This window comes from Herpailurus yagouaroundi, unplaced genomic scaffold (genome assembly GCF_014898765.1).
Source record: "Herpailurus yagouaroundi ecotype Mexico unplaced genomic scaffold, PumYag 141, whole genome shotgun sequence".
In the NCBI taxonomy this organism is placed as follows: domain Eukaryota; kingdom Metazoa; phylum Chordata; class Mammalia; order Carnivora; family Felidae; genus Herpailurus; species Herpailurus yagouaroundi.
This window is the reverse complement of record NW_024412396.1, coordinates 50,688,972-50,705,927: the sequence shown is the minus strand read 5'-3', so window position 1 is coordinate 50,705,927 and position 16,956 is coordinate 50,688,972. Positions and strand designations below refer to the sequence as shown.

Sequence of the window (16,956 nt, the reverse complement as noted above, 5' to 3'; positions counted from 1 at the left end):
ATGTGGGGCTGGAGCCCCAGGGCTGGGTCTCCTGTCTCCCCCTGCGACTCCTCTCCAACACCACTGAGGCCGAGATTTCCGTGGAAAAGTAACTTTCTCTGCCAGTTGCAGGTAAGTTGCAGCTTAATTTTATTCATCCTCAGAGCAGCCCCTCTTCACGGGTAAGGCAGTGCCCAAGTTCAAACGGTAGTGAGAGCCACGCTTCTATCTCAAGGCTGCCCTGCTTTGTGCAGAGGACCTGCTTCTTTCAGCAGGACCAGGGAGGACAGGAGTGGCCCCCAGCCTGAGGCAGGAGTGTGTTCAGTCCCAGCTCTTCCCAGCAAAGCTGTGTGAACGTGTGTGGCAGACGTTGCAATCTGGCTACCCGAAGCAGGACAGAAAGCCACATACCCACACTCCCAGCGTCTTTTCCAGCTAGGGTGGCCATGTAACTCAGGTCCCACAGGTGCACACAAGAGAAATTTGTAGAAAGCTCCAAGGAAGGTTTGTTGTCTTGTTGTATTAAAAGGAAGGGCTTTTCTGCCTATTCTCTTCTTTCCTGCTTGGCACGACGGTATTAGGATATAATGTTGGGAGCCAAGGCAGCCATTTTGTGGGCATGAGGTGCCAACCTTTAGGATCAAGAGCAATATATTGAAGGATATGAGGAGACTGAATCGTGAAGCACTGCCCCCAAGCCCCAACTCTCACCTCCAGGCTCCTTATTATGGTAGGAGAATAAGCCTCTATTTCTTTATGTTGTTACCATAGGCAGAATAATACCCCCCACCCCAAATAGGTTTGTGTCTTAATCCCAGAACCTGTGAATGTGCTAAATCACATAACAATAGGGACTAAAGGTAGCAGGTGGAATTAAGGCTGCTAATCGCTGACTTTAAAATGGGGAGATTATTGTGGATTATCTGGGTGGACCCAATGTAATTGTGTCAGTCAGTAATCTTCAGAGAAACAGAACCATATAGGATATATATATATATATATATATATATATATATATATATATGGAACTGGCTCATGGGACTGTGGGTGCTGACAAGTTTGAAATGTATTGAGTAGGCCAGTTGGCTGGAAATTCTGGGAAAAGTAGATACTGCAGTCTTGAATGCAGAATCTTCAGGCTATAAACTCAGGCAGGGCTCCATGTTGTGATCTTGAGGCAGAATTTGCTGCTTCTTTGAGAAATCTCAGTCTTTGCTCTTAATGCCTTCAACTGATTGGATGAGGCCCACCCACATTATGGAGAGTAATCTGCTTTACTCAGTCTATTGATTTAAATGTTAATCACATCTAAAAAGTACTTCCCAGCAACATCTACACTGGTGTTTGACCAAAGAATGGGCATCATAGCCTGGTCAAGCTGGCACATAAAATTAGCCATCGGTAATCACCAGGTTCCTTAAACTGTAGAAGAGAGGCAGAAGAGTGAGTGTCAGTGTGATTCTATGTGATAAAGACGTGACTGGCCATTGCTGGCTTTAAAGAGGGAAAGAAAGGGGCCGTGAGACAAAAAGGCAAGAAATGGGCTCTCTTCTAGAACCTTCAGATGGCAACATGGCCTTGTGACACCTGAGTCTAGTGTGATAAGACCCATTTGGGACTGCCACTGTAAGCCACTAAGCTTGTGGTAGTTTGTGACCGCAGTCACAGGGAATGAACACAGCCACTGTAAGTTCAGGGTTTTTTTCAGGCACCCGCAGCCCAAAGCACAACGAACATTCACTGGGGAAGGAGTTGATGCCCTGGCAGTTCAGTGCGGCTGTGGGAAAGAGGGAGTGGAGCAGGTGTTGCAGACGGCACTGCTCTAGGCCTGTTCCGGTCCTGCCTGGTTTGAGTTCTGCGCCTGCCCCACCCAGGGGTGGCCCATTATTCCCTGGCCATGTCCTCTGAGGCACTGTACAGCTGGCCCTCCAGGTTGTTGACCCAGTTTGTTGGCTGCTGCTACCTTTGAGGTTCGCTGGCCACCTGCTAAGCATTTCAGGGAAAGGAACCACGTCTTCTCTTTCCTTGTATCTCCCCACAGCACCCACTGCACGAATCAGCTTTTCTGGCACTCTCCTGTGACCAGCTGTGTGGCCTCGGACAAGTTACTTAACCTCTCTGAGCCTGATGTTATTTGTCTATAATAGACAGATTAGGCCTACTTCATAGGCCTATCATAAGGAATAAATGAGATAGTGGGCAATAAATGCTGAGCACAGTATCAGACATACAGCACATGCTCAATAAATATCACTATTCTCGGTGGTAGTATTATTACTCATCACAGTAAATATATTGATTGGGTGTTATTCTCACCATTTTGCTATTGAGGGAACTGATGTTCGGAGGGGTCAACAAACTTGCTTGAGACTACAGAGTTAGGGAGGACACAGTTAAATTTGGAACTCAAATCTCTGGTTAAATCAAAGGAAACAACACACATAAAGTAGCTAAAACAGTGGCTTGGCACATAGCAGGTTCTCATTAAATGGTAATTGTTTTTATTTCTACTACCCTGATTTCTGCCTGATTATCCCATTAATATTTATTGAGTGCCGGTTATTGTTGTGTTAAATCCTGTGCTAAGCAGGAAGAACACAGTTTATCAGTCACCCTGTGCCCAAGGTTGTCTTTAACCACTGGCGTTTCTGTAACTTAATCACAATAATGCAGCCTACCCACACAGGTAGGGAGGGGGCAGGGACCCCACTCTCTTCCCTCCTCTGTAACCTACTGGGGCTACTTTTAATCTCTGGAAACAGACCTTCCTGTTCTCACCCCTGGGCCTGGCTTGCTGCCACTTCCTTACCTACCCACGGAGATACTTCCTCTCCTCCCCTCTCCCATTTCTGCCTTTGGAAATCCCGTCCATCCTATTAATCTCAAGTCAGCTACTCCCCCCCCCCCCCTCCCTCCACCCCTGTGACCACAAAGCCTTCCTGGACAACCCCGTGGATCTTCCTTTGAACACCTCAGGCTGCTGTATCCATGGGTGATGATCGAAATATTTGAGAACAGCATGTCACGGGCACCGGTGGGTCAGGATGCTCCCCGGCTGTAACCATAAGCCTCTATGGGACTCCCCCAGCTGAAAAGCAACCCTTGGAAGCCACCCGGCTGGTGCTTAGCATTGGCTGCCTTAGATGGTAGGTGTTCTAAAATTTTCCAGCTTTTTGCTGTTTCCCTGTGACTAAATTGTAAGCTTGTATGAATTTCTCACAGCACCTGGCTTGATGCCTTTATCGTGTGTGTTTATTAGGGACCCTTTTATTTTTTAATTTTTTGAAATGTTTTATTTTTGAGAGAGAGACAGACAGACAGAACATGAGTGGAGGAGGGAGGGGCAGAGAGAGAGGGAGACACAGAATCTTGAAGCAGGCTCCAGGCTCTGAGCTGTCAGCACAGAGCCCGAGGCGGGGCCTGAACTCACAAACCTGTGAGATCAGGACCTGAGCAAGAGTTGGGATGCTTAACCAACTGAGCCACTCAGGTGCCCCGGGGGGGGGGGGGGATGTTTTTAGATGCAAATAAAAGAAAAAACAACTTTCCAGTTTTAGAGACATAAAGGGTTATCCCCATCCGCCCAAATCAAGGAGTCTGGGAGATGATGGGAAGGAGGGAGTTTCAGTGTCTCCACAGCATCAGCATTTTGCACAACCCCTGGCTTTCCCCTCATGTTCTACAAACAGCTGCCACAGTGCCATTAGCAGTAACTGTCTTCTCAGTCTTGCCCCCTAAATCTTATTGGCACAACGGTGTCACATGACCATTCTTAGCTGCAAAGGAGGTTGGGAATCTACGTGTTTCCCTTTTTGTCAGCCTCAGAGGTGGCATCAGGCTAGGAATGAGGGGCTACAGATAGGCGTTGTATCAGATAGCCAGTCAGGAGTGCCTGCTGCAGTGTACATGAATGAATGAATGAATGAATGAATGAATAAGTGAATGAGTGAATGATGAATCTATGAGAGTTCCCACCGGGACAGGTCCAGGATAGAAAGGAAATTGGAGAGCTGGTGTCCAGAGTCCTGGTGGTCGCACTGGCTTATGCCCGATGAGTTTACTTGCCACGTTCCCTCAGACCCCTCTTCCCTTCCTCCTCTAACCCCGCCCCCTCACACACTCCCCTCAACTGCCGAACCCCGATACAGCTCTTCCCGGCCAGAAGAGACAGGCCGGGGTCCGTCCCTTCTGCCGGCCCCTGCCCCCCTCCTGTCCATACAAGATTAATAATGAAACCAATACCTTTCACCAGCGTAATTTTCATATTTAATGAGCGTGACTCAAAAACTATTACATTAATTAGTCAAATCCCACAAACCGTTAATGGTGCACGCGGTAATTAATATCGTATTCAATTAAAAAATGACCTGTTTCGGGGGCCTCTCCCAGGTTGGGGGCATGCTGCTCTCTCTTTCCCTTTTTCCTTTCCTGGTGCTTTGTGGAGGGAGAAGGCGCCCCGAGAGCATGGTCCTCCCGGCCCAGCTGCCCGGCCAGCGGCTTGCTTCCCCTCCGTTTGGCTGCTCTCCCCCTCGGCCCGTTCCCCGTCTGCCACGCAGACAGCCTGCTTGCTCTGATTTATGGGAGCCCCTGGCACAGGGCTCACAGACTGGAAAATTTCCAGTTTACACAAGAATTCCCTGAAAAATGAGCTTGGTTAATTTATTTCTTTCATTAACGAGTTTGAACTGTGAGATAATCTTTCTGAGCGCCCCCCCCCGGGCGCGGGGCCCGCCCCCCCGCATTGTTCATGCGTCCTGACAAGCTGTCCCCCCCCACCCCACTCCCGCCTAGGCAGGGCCCCCGGAGGGCTGACAACAGGCCTCAGTGGGTCTCTGCCCATTGGCCCATCCGCTGGGATTGAAGCCGGAGCTAAATCAACAAGACCCCTCGGCTGGCTCCTTGTTGGCTCAACGTGCTTACAGAGGGCAGAGCACCTGGTGTGGGCCCTGGGGGTGGCGGCCAAGAGGAGTTTAAGTCCAAGTGCTCCTAAACCAGGAACTTCAGACCAAAGTGTAGATAGAGCTAGAAGAAGGCACACCTGGAGGCCAAGCTAAGAAGAGGCCCACCCCTCACCTGCGTGGGCTGGAACAAGAGTGGACGGTGGGCGGTCCCCAACCTGTGGCTCTCCCACTCCTTTTCCCACAGGACATCCCAGCCTCCGCCCGGCGCTGTGACCCTCTGTGCCACACAGCTGCCTCTTGACCTTGCAGCAGGCCAGCGTGAGCACGGTGGTAGCTCGAACCCCCGCCCCCGGGCGTGGACCCACGAAGGGGGCCCACATAGACACAGGAAGCCACTTAGGCAGAATTCCAAGTGACCAGGAATTGGGAGGATGCAGAATATGGTCTACTGAGGGGCACGGGCTTGGCTCCAGGACTCCTTGTCCCATAGGGAAGAGCACGGATAGAGAAGAGTCACAGTGTGAGGGATAAGGGACCCTGTTGCCTGGGTGTGGGGGCAGATCTTAGGAGATTATGATGAAAACACAATCTGAAATGGGAAGGGCAGTTGAGACAGCGTGATGTGTGGGTGGAGTCCCTGGGCTTTGAAGTGGGACTGCTTGGTTGGAAACCTGACTCTACCACTTTCTGGCTGTGCAACTGTGAGCAAGTTACTTAACCTCTCTGGTCTCCGTGGTTTGGTTTTATGGTAGGGATAGAAATTGTTTCTTCTTAGGACTGTTGAGACATAGATAACATGTGTAATGCACAGAGCCCACTCTCTGACACCTAGAAGGGATTCAATTAGTAGAAGGGATTATTATTACATTCATGGCAGCATTATTAGGAGACCTAATGACAATGCTTTGGAAACATCCAGACTTGTGGTTGATATTGCAGACTCAGGAGGCACCTGTTTCTACCTATCACTTTGTTCCAACCACATAACCTTCCTGTGCCTTGGTTTCCTAATTTGCAAAAAAAGAGATCATAAAAACCATCTCATTAGACATTATACAAATTATATGGGATAACACGTTGAGGGTTTAGCACATGGTGAGTGCATAGACAAAGTCAGTTATTATTTTCTGTTAAGCATCTGGTACCCCATCTAAATATTTGAGATTCATCATTATCACCACCCTCCTAAGCGCAATGGGACTCTTGGTAAATGCACACGAATCCCCGGGACTCTTAGTAAAATAAGTTGCCCAATTATCGGTTCTTTTATATACAATGTGTACAGTGTGCTCTTGACTTCGGGAGTAGATTCCTGTGATTCATCACTTACATACAACACCCGGTGCTCATCCCAACAAGTGCCCTCCTCCATGCCCATCACCCACTTTCCCCTCTCCCCCACCCCCTCATCAACCCTTAGTTTGTTTGCTGTATTTAAGAGGCTCTTATGGTTTGCCCCCCTCTCTGTTTGTAATGATTTTCTTTCCCTTCCCCCATGGTATTCTGTTAAGTTTCTCAACTTCCACATATGAGTGAAAACATATGATATCTGTCTTTCTCTGACTGACTTACTTCACTTAGCATAATACCCTCCAGTTCCATCCATGTCGTTGCAAATGGCAGGATTTCATTCTTTCTCGTTGCCAAGTAGTATTCCATTGTGCACATAAACCACATCTTCTTTATCCATTCATCACTTGATGGACATTTGGACTCTTTCCATACTTTGGCTGTTGTTGAAAGCACTGCCATAAACATTGGGGTGCAGGTGCACCCATGAATGAGCACTCCTGTGTCCTTTGGATAAATTCCTAGTAGTGCTATTGCTGGGTCGTTCTTCTTACCTGACACGTCTCCGAAGGCAAGGGAAATAAAAGCAAACTGAACTACGGGACCTCATCAAGATAAAAAGCTTCTGCACAGCAAAGAGAAAACTAAAAGGCAACCCACTCAGCAGTTCTGAGGAGTGAGATTCTTCATCTCCCTCCAGCTTTCAGGTGATGCCATCGCTGGTCCACAGACCACACTTTGAGCAGCAAGGCATTGCTTTACCTACATAATTGATGTGGAAATGGAATTTCAAAAAGGTCATGCTCCTGGCAGCACTTGGTGAAGACTGGGCTTCACACAAAGGCATCTTGACTCCATGGGACCCTGAAAAATGTCAATGAATAAAAACTTGATGGTGTTCCAAGTCACTCCTGACGTACTAACCACACTCGCATATTCCAATTCTGGGAACAGTAAGCTAACGTGATGACGTGATGTGCCACACACTTGAAGTGCACTGTCTCACATGTCCTCCTTGCTTCCTCTCTCTTTGCCTCATTTGCTGCCTCTGTAAAATGGGTATACTAAGAGTTCTTAGGTCCTAGGATTATGTGTGGATGAAGTGAGTTCTTTCAAGCAAGGCACTTAGAACAGGGCTCCCTGTGAGGGCCGATGTGGCACAGAGGTTAAGCACGTGTCCTCTGGAGCTACGAGGCCTGGCTGTGCCATTTATTAGCTATGTGGCCTCTGGCAGTTGAAGTTAGTTACTGGGTGCCTTAGTTTCCCCATCTGTGAAAAGGGGATGATGATAGCGGTTGTGAGGATGAAATCTCTTAGAATAGTGCTTGTTGAAGTCTGACTGGTATTCGTCTTTTTAAGAAACCTATGAGATAGTTATTATTGTCTTGCTTTGTGTTGCTCACATGTAAACTAAGGCTCAGAACTTAAGTTCTGAGTGCTGGGAGCTCGGGCCAGCACTGTTGGGGGTTGGGTGGGCTGGGTGGAAGCTAAGAAGGGAATTCTTCCTCCTCCTCTGTGCAGCAAGGTGGGGGGTGGGGGGGGGGGTCCAGCACGTAGGAGTCCCCAGGGCAGTGTGTCAGCAGCGCCCACAGCAGGAAGGGACCTCTGGTGCAGGATGTGTCGGCAATAGCAGTTGTGGGAGCTCCTGGTGCAGGAAGGGTGCTTTGGAGAGGCCTGGGTGTTGCCTGCAACCAACACCAGCTCTGTAAAGGTGGGTTCTATGCCCATGTGGCGCCCTCCTAGCAGCCACAGGGGCAGTGATGTGAGGGTGAGTGTTTCCACAGTACCCGGGATGTATCAGGCCCCGGGGGGAGGGGGGGGAGCGGAAAGGCATTCCCTGCTGGCTAGAGGGCTTGTTGATGAGACCATAAGACATACCTACTAGGAACTCCCAGAAACCTCCAGAATGGACTTTGGCCAACAATGGGTGGAGAAGAGAGGCAGAGAAATGCTACCTGTTGCTGGTAATGCTACTGCATTTTGATCTCCGGATTCTGAGGATGGGAGGAAGCAGGTCTCTGCACATGCCAGCAAGGATGTGAATTCCTGGAGGACAGGAGCCATACTTCATCCGTTTCTGTGTTCTCCACAAGACCTGCCACGTTGTCTTACAATTAACGTGGCTCTTCTGCTTCCTGAACAGGTTAAACCAAGGTATGAATGTGCTATGGACTGAATGTTTTTGTCCCTCCCCAAACTCATATGTTGAAGCCCTAATCCCCAGTATGATGGTATTTGGAGGCGGGGCCTCTAGGGGTAATTAATTAGGTTTAGATGAGATCATGAGAGTGAGGCCCCATAATGGGATTAGTGTCCTTATAAGAAAAGGAAGAGACCGGAGCTCTTGCTTGTCTCCACGTGAAGACACAGTGAGGAGGCCAGGAAGAGGGCCCTCATCGGAACCCGAACCAGCACCCGGAGTTTGGACTTCCAGCTTCCAGAACTGTGAGAAATAAATATCTGTCATTTAAGCCACCCAACCTATGGTATTTGTTCCAGCAGCCTGAGCTGACTTAGGCAGAAAGGGAGTGGCAGGGGCACGTGGGTGGCTCAGTCAGTTAAGCGTCTGACTTTGGCTCAAATCATGATCTCACGGTTCATGAGTTCAAGCCCCACATTGGGCTCTGTGCTGACAGCTCAGAGCCTGGAGCCTGCTTCAGGTTCTGTGTCTCCCTCTCTCTCTGTCCCTCCCCTGCTCGCTGTCTGTCTCTCTGTCTCAAAAATAAATACACGTTAAAAAAAAAAGAAAAAAGAAAGGTAGAAGCAAAGGTCTTAAAATACTTTTGGACAAATATGCCTACCACCCAAGCAGGGACCCAGCAGCGTAAGGCAAGAGCACGGGGATGGTTAGGGTGCCAGTTTTGACATTGACCCAATCAGTTCTTCACCCCCTACCCCTGTCTTCTACCAAATATTTTACTGCTTCCCTTACCACTCTAACAGGAAATCCATAAATAATATAACCTACTTAAATGCATAATTAAACTATAACATCATGAGTCCAAGTGTAATGTAAGGAAGAAATAAAAGTCATTTATGTAAAAAAATATGTGACTTATGTAAAAAATAAAGTGACTTTAGGTGTAATATAAAGAAAAATAAAATCCAAATAATTTAGAAGAAAACCATATATATTTTAACCTAATCAGTGGCATAAGCCAACATAAAGGAAGAGTCAGTTGGAGATATCTGAGTCAGGTCTACAGTCTAATCATATTGTGCCAATCAGTTTTCTGATTTTGATAATGAACTATATAGTTAGGTAAGATGTTTCCATTGGGGGAGGCTGGGTGATGGGTATATGACACTTCTCTGTACTATTTTTGCAGCTTATTTTGAGTCCATACGTATTTCAAAATATGAGCTAAAAGTTTTAAAAAGAAGTTGGATGCTTGCACCTATTTGTAGATTCACTGTGAATTTGACAGCTTCAAATACAGACAGATACATCCTTCCAGACAAGCAAAATGCTGTGAGCGGTGTCCCCATTTTGTGATTTCATTTTCTGAAATGGTGAGCAATTCTTGGCAAGGTCCTGAACAAAACAAAGTCTAGTTTCACCTTGATACACAAGAAATGAACTGCCGGAAAATTTGGTGATATTAAAACTTTGCAAAAAATTGCTTTATGTGTTACATGTAAGACACCGTTAGGTCCAGACTCAGATCACTCAAATCAGGTTTTTCACGTACATGGATATCCAGTGGAATGTCCAAAATTCACATGGGACAGGAGACAGTCTTTGTTGTGCAGGGTTACCTTTGTGTTTTTGGACGCCAGTCTCCCTGGACACACCCACTAAATGCCAATGTGGAAACCCCGTCACTGGAATAACCAACACTTACCCCTCATACACAAAGAGCCATTATCATGAACTGGGTTCCTAACATGCGGAGGGGCAGGAGAAAGGGGATCCATTTAATATTAATTGTCTTGAATTTGGGCCTGAAATGCCAGGCTTCCTGCCACTCCAGGAAATGGTTTGCAACCCCCTCCTCTGTATGTTTATTCGACTCCATATTCCTTTAGCCTGGCCCATGTCAATCAACATCATCTTTCTGAAGCCACGTTCCAGGAGCTGAGTTTCTGGATACAGCTGTCATCCTCCTGAGAGCAATCATCCTCTTGTCTTGGTGCAGAGAGAGAGAGAGAGAGAGAGGAGGCCTAGCCACAATCCCGAAGACCTTCCCCACTGTGTAGCCCAGCCCCATGCCTGAGACCCACCCTTGCTCTCTAGTCTGCTTTCTGGAATTTAGAAACTGGGTAGGACTTCCTGCCATCCTACGACATCTCCAAAGAATGAACTGCTCAATCAAGTGTCACATTTTCTTACTAATGAAAGGAAAACATGGAGCTGGGATATGTTACCCTTGGCAAAACTGCTCTTAAACAGAAACAAACTGCTTATGAGCTGTGCAACTCTGAGCAAGTCACTTAACATCTCTGAGTCTTTATGTGCCCACATTATGGACAGATCATGTGAAATAGCTTATATGAAAGAACTCTGCAAACTATAAAACTTATATTAATATGATAAATTGCTATCACTGTTAATTGTCATTTGCACCAGTCCAATGATCCATTTAAATACGCCAATGAATAAAAGAGCAACGGATGGGAATCCACATGAGTTACAGGAACATAGAATACACATGCTCTTCAAATCCATCATCTAGACCAGGGGTTGACAAACCATGGCCTGTGGGGAAAATTTGGCCCACAGCCTGCTTTTGTAAATAAAGTTTTATCAGAACAGAGCCATGCTCCTTCAGTTACATCGGGTCTTGGCTGTTTTTACACAACAGTAGAGTTCCGTGATTGTGACAGAGAGCAGATGGCCGGCAAAGCCTAAAATATTTACTATCCAGTCCTTTCCCAGAAAAGTTTGCTGGCCCCTTATCTGTACAGCCAACAGAAAGATCTGTCTAAAGAGTAAAACCGTGTCCCTACCCATCCCTTCACTGGTTCCTGATGACGACAGAGTAAACTCTTAAACATAAGAGGCGAAGCCCCTCCACACCCTGGCTGCGGCCACCAGCCAGCCTCCCTCTTCTCCAAACTGCATGCTTTAGAAACAAGCTTCTCTCTGGCAGTTCCCCTGCTCAGTGCTGTTTCTCACTCCGTGCATTTGCCAAGGACATGAGGCTGGCGTGGGATGGTTCTGGCAGGCTGAGGCCAGAACACCTGTCCCAGCTCCCACTTGGACTGCTTAGCCCCATCCCTGGAGGCCTCAGCACCTCCACCCTTGAAACACGGATTCGGTGTTCCTCTCAGCCTTGGAAGGCCCTGAGGAGTGAGCGTCACTCAGGAACTTGGCTCTGGGGTGCATAAAGCCCCAGCTCTATGCCTGTCACCCAGGAAGGAGCAACGAATAGCTATTCTTACAGATCACTACCTTTGGGCACTACCAAGGCCCAGATCATTCCAACTTTCAAGGGATCATGAGGATTCAGGGGGAGAAGGCTCTTCCCCACGACCCACCTGCTGCCTCACTCTCTCTCCCCTCTCTGGGAGATGGCAGGGATCTTTTAAGGCAGGGGACACTATAATTTCAAGTGCTATATAACAACTTTTTAGTTACCCTTAATAGCATTTCCTGAGAAAGAGCTCACGTCCACAGTCATTCTGGACCTCCTACTGACTTGAGTGTAATTGCTGCTAATAGACAAAGAGGTAATTACTGTGTAACCTGCCTTCTGGTTTCAAAGCAAACAATCACATGTGCTGTGCTCTAGGGGGCCGGGGGGCACATCTGAAGGGTGTTACTGTTGTACCCGGTTGGGTCGCAGGCTCCGCCCTGCTCGAAAAGACCCAGTGATCCAATCAGTTATAGGACCACTGAATCCCTGGCCAGGAAGGGAGTGGAGGTCCGAGGGTAAGCACAATAACGCCCCTCAAAGATGTCCCCATCCTCATCCCCTGAACCTGGGACTCTGTTACAGTACGTTGCAAAACAGAACTAAAGCTGTAGATGAAATGAAGGTCGCTGACCTTAAAATAGGAAGATTGTCCTGGATTATCCAGAATGGCCCAATATGATCACAAGGATCCTTCCACGTGGAAGCCGGAGGCAGAAGAGAAGGTCAGAGAGAGGTGACGGGGAATGGACTCAGCTGGCCATGCCGTCTTTGAAGATGGAGGGAGGGGACCACAGGTCAAGGGATGCAAGTGGCCTCAATAAGGGGGAAAGCGAGGCAGCAGATCCTCCCCGGAGCCCCCAGAAAGGACCACAGTCTGCTGACACCTGGATTTTAGGCTAGTGCATCTCACGTTAGATCTCTAAACTACGGAACTGTAAAATAATATGTCTGTGTTGTTCGACGCCACAAAGCTTGTGGTCACTGGTTACAGCAGCCATACAGGACTAGTGCAGGGCCCTCATTTATTCCAGCTCCTTAGCTCCCTGCAGCAAACCTGATTCCTGGTCAGCCGGTGTCTGCTCGAGGACTCCCAGGAACCAGGAGCTCACTCCTTAGCACAGAGCTTATCAGATACTGGTCAGCTGTCATTTTGGAAAAAGCTTCCTTTGTGGACTCAAAATCTGTCTCTCACGGCTGTCAGTTTCTCTTGGAAAACACCCTTGTCCAGTTGTCTCGCCTGACAGAGGGTTCCAGCCCTGCCCGGCCCCCCCCGGGGGGGTGTTCGGGCTGGTTCTGGGCAGCACAGGACTCAAGCCAGAAAAACTGGAACCAGTGGGACCCAGTTCTTGGACTTTGGTGGGAAGACCACCATTGAGAAAGAGGAACGCTTCTCACAGAAGCCGCAGGAACCTGAATTTTGAGCAAGTACCCCAGCTTCTTGTGTTGCACGTCTCCCGGTCACACTTTGAGAAACACCGCATGGGTGTTGTTTATCTGGAATCTCCATGTGGACCCCATACATGTGGACTCAAGTCCCAATCCTGGAGGGGCCTTTGAACTCAGGATCTTATGAAGGCAAGAAAAGGATTGTCTGAGAAAACTTGAGCCTACATGAGAGGAAACTGTGGGTAGTTTTGTTAAACATAGAAATATGTAGTTCATTAAGAATAATATTATGGAGTCACCCCAATTTACTTGAGGCCTTGTCTTCTAGCTAAATAGTCAGCCGGCTGTCGTCTCTGTCTCTGTCTCTGTCTCTGTCTCTGTCTCTCCCTTCTCACGCACACACCAGGTTATGGAGAACAAAGAGGGGCCCAGGAGGAACCCTCCGTTTCTCACCCCCAGCCCTAGGGCAACCAGGAAGTTAGTCCACACCTCCACAGAGAGAGAGAGAGAGAGAGAGAGAGAGAGAGAGAGAGAAAACAGACATGTTTTGAAAACTTAGGAGGGTGTGTTTTTAATTGCTTCACAGCATTGTCGAGGATCAAGAAGTTTACCTGTGAAAGAAGAGGTTTGGAAAGTGTTAAGCACCATCACAGGTATTATTATGAAGGAATCATCCCACTGTTGTGAAAGCAGAACCGATTCTGATCACCAGCCTGATAATTTCTTAACCATTTACATTCCCCTCTCTGCCAGTTTCTGTCTCCCTTCTTCCCCTCGAATGCCTACTGGAAGGCGCAAGCATTCCTGACAGCCCAGTTGGGAACATGGGATGGGTTAACCCAGCTCCAAGCCTTGTGGCACATAGTTAACACTCCCCACAGGGGGCTGGGAACCCCTGTCTCCCTCAGGGTGTGTGCGTGTGCAATCATGTGTGCCTCCCCGAGCATAGGGAGAGGATCCAGTGATATTTCACACAAATGAGAAATGTTATTCTGCAGATTAAAGCCTCGCCGAGCCTGGTTTTGTCTTTATTTATGCTTTTCCATTTCCCTCTGCGTTGACATGGGTGCCCATGCCGGGGAGCACCGAAGGACGTAATTGGCGTGGTGAAGGATTGTTGCGCAGCCCCCGATGCTCCCTCGCAGGGCTACCCCCCTTCTTTCCCCCATCTGTCACCATCTAATGTGACAAAGTTTTTATCGGGCATTGAGGCACAGGAGATTAAAAGTAAATACTGCAATCAGGAGGCAGCTGGGGAGAAAATGCAACGCATTTCACAGTAAGCTGCACAGCTCATCAGGGTAGCCTTGTGGCTCCAGAGGCAAGGGTGGTGGGGGAGGATGGAGAACTCCAGGTGGGGGTGCAGGGGAGACACAGACTCCAGCAGCTGCATTTTCACACTTTGGCCGGTAATAATAAAATGATAGCAGTCGCCATATATCAAGTGCCTCACGATGATAGTATAAAGTTAGCGTAAGCTCCTCTTTAAAAGAACCTGAAGACCAGAGAGTTTAAGAAACACTCCTGAGTGGCCAGGATCCCCTCTCTTCTCCCACCGCTTCCTGCCCTCTCCTTCAATGAACAAAGATTAGAGTTTGGGTTGGCAAGATAAATTGTCACATGAGAAATGGGGTTTTGTTACATCTTCATTTCTACATTGCACCACACACAAGCTTCCATCATTAATTCATCCCATATTGTCATTTAGAATGTAAGCTCTATGTTCTGTTTGGTCTTTCCTATTTGGTATCTCCAGCACTTGGAATATTCATTGTGTGGCCTGTAGTAGGTGCTCAACAAGTATTTGTTGAATAACTGACTGAATGAATGAATATTGGTCCAGTCCAATATGGTAGAATATTGGCCAACTAAAGTATGGTTCAGAGACCAGTAGCATTGGCATCACCTGGGCACTTGTTAGGAATGCAGAATCTCAGGTGCCACCCCAGACCTCCTCAATCGGAATCTGCCTTTTGACAAGCTCCTCAGGTGATTCACATATATGCCAAAGTTTAAGAGACATTGGCATATATATGAGACCCTTTGTCTTGATGACCCAAGCTTTCTTGCTCCATCATCGTGGGTGAAGGGAGGTTGAATTTCACATTTACTTCTGTGATAGCATTTTATGCATCATTAAATCCCATTGTTAAGTCACCACCATTATATGATCTTTCGGGGTGGTCAAAATCAGCCATGTATGGGCACCTGCAAATCCTTTCTTTCCTTGTCTCCCTGCCCCTTTACTTCTTTTCCCTTCTTCTCTCCTTACAGGTCCCAGCTTTGTGGTCCTGGCCAGTAGTGGATCCTTGAAACCTTCAGACTGGGCACTGTCCTTGGCCACAATACTCTCTGTTGAAGACTTTATCCCCTCTCACAGGGAAGAACAAAGAGGGGTGAGGAAGAAAGAGAACTCAATCCTGCTGAGCTTTGAGCCAAATAAGCCTCTACTTGTTGTGGTCCATTGGAAAATAGAGTCCTGTTCCTTAATAGAGTCGTATAGCTTGGGAAACTGAGACCCAGGAGGCAGGAGAGGCCCCATGTAGGCGATGACACCAAACACTGAGTAAGTATCACGTCCTTGATAGGAAGATGAAGACTGAGCCAATGCAGCCTATGTGCTACAAAAACAATTTCCCTTGTTGAGTTGTCTCCCTTTCTGCTTCAGGCCCGTGGGCTCCACTGCCTTGGGGACAAACATCACGGCCGCGACACTCATGTCATGCTCCAGCCTCTAACATTGCCAGCCTCTGGCTGCCAGCCTTTCGATGATGTAGGATTTAGAGCCAAAAAACATTATGTCAGCTGCTCAGTGGCATCCATTATCACATTACCACAAATAACTTTATCAAGTACTATAAATTTAAATGTGTTTTTCTCATCTTAATATTTCCAGAATTAGAATGCAACTTAGAAGAGATAAGTACGTTTGATATATTGCTTTAGTTAAGAAAACTTTTATGGAATTGATGGCATGTGTTATAATTGTTGGTGTCTTAGAATTGAGAGAATGTGGTGCTAAGGCTCTAAAAGAATGGGGACACTGCACAGGTACATTTTGATAGATGATAAGGAGCTTAGGAAATGTGAAAATGAGGATAAATTCATAAGCACCGAATAATCATAACTGATACTACTTACTGGGTGCTTATTTTGTGCCAATTATACATTTTCTCTAATTCGTAAATAATCCCCACAGGAAGATAATGTGATTTTAGTCATTTTAAACCTATGTATATGATAGTCTCCACACTGTGGCCTTTTTCTTGAATAACAGCTTTATTGAGATATAATTCACATGCCATGAAATTCACCTTTTTAAAGAGTACAATTGAGTGGATTTTAGGATATTCACGGGGTTGTGCCTATAGTCTCTTTACCTGAATTTCTTGGGGATCTGAACTTATCATCTCTTATATCTGCCATCATTCTCTCATAGTGTACTATTTCCTTGTGAGTTTTGTAATTTTGGATTGTGAGCTTATCCTTAGTGACATTTTATGTGTGGAAATCCTGTATCAATTGGATCGAGCAATTGGATCCCCATCCTCCAGAGGGGGACCTGACTCACAGGTTCCAGTGAGGGAATTGGTGGCTTCCCTGCCTGGACCTCAGCATACATGTGGCTACTGAGGAATGCCAAAGCCCATAAAGCCTTGTGCACATATTTGGATTGTTGTCAGCAGCCCCAGTGGCCCCTCCACGCTGGGGGACAAGTTCCCCGAGAGCAGGGGCTTATCTTACTTTGCTCACCACTGCTCCTCTTGTGTCTATATCAGTGCCAGCTTTGGTAGGTGTCCAATAGGTAGCCGTTAGAGAAATTAGTCATCCCTTGGAGATTACAACAGGACGTCTTTGGGTACCATTATTCGGCCAACCTCAGAAGGGGTCTTATGATCTTTTCAACTTTCTTAACATTCTAGAAAAAGAGACAGAAGTCCAATGAGGCCTCCTGGCATGTAGCCTCATCTTCTTTCCATCCTACCTACTACCTTGGAAAGGAGGGGCAAGGTTGGTGGAGACAGAGTTCTAGCAGGAGT

General features: G+C 47.4%; 1 long non-coding RNA gene across 1 annotated transcript in view; it reads left to right on the top strand.

Moving 5' to 3' along the window:
• Positions 1-16,168, top strand: part of LOC121032090 (uncharacterized) — a 146,609-nt gene extending 130,441 nt beyond the window's left edge. The window contains exon 5 of the long non-coding RNA XR_005791066.1: positions 15,191-16,168. This is a non-coding gene — a long non-coding RNA (uncharacterized LOC121032090). The remainder of the gene's footprint in view (positions 1-15,190) is intronic.
• The last annotated feature ends 788 nt before the right edge of the window (positions 16,169-16,956 follow it).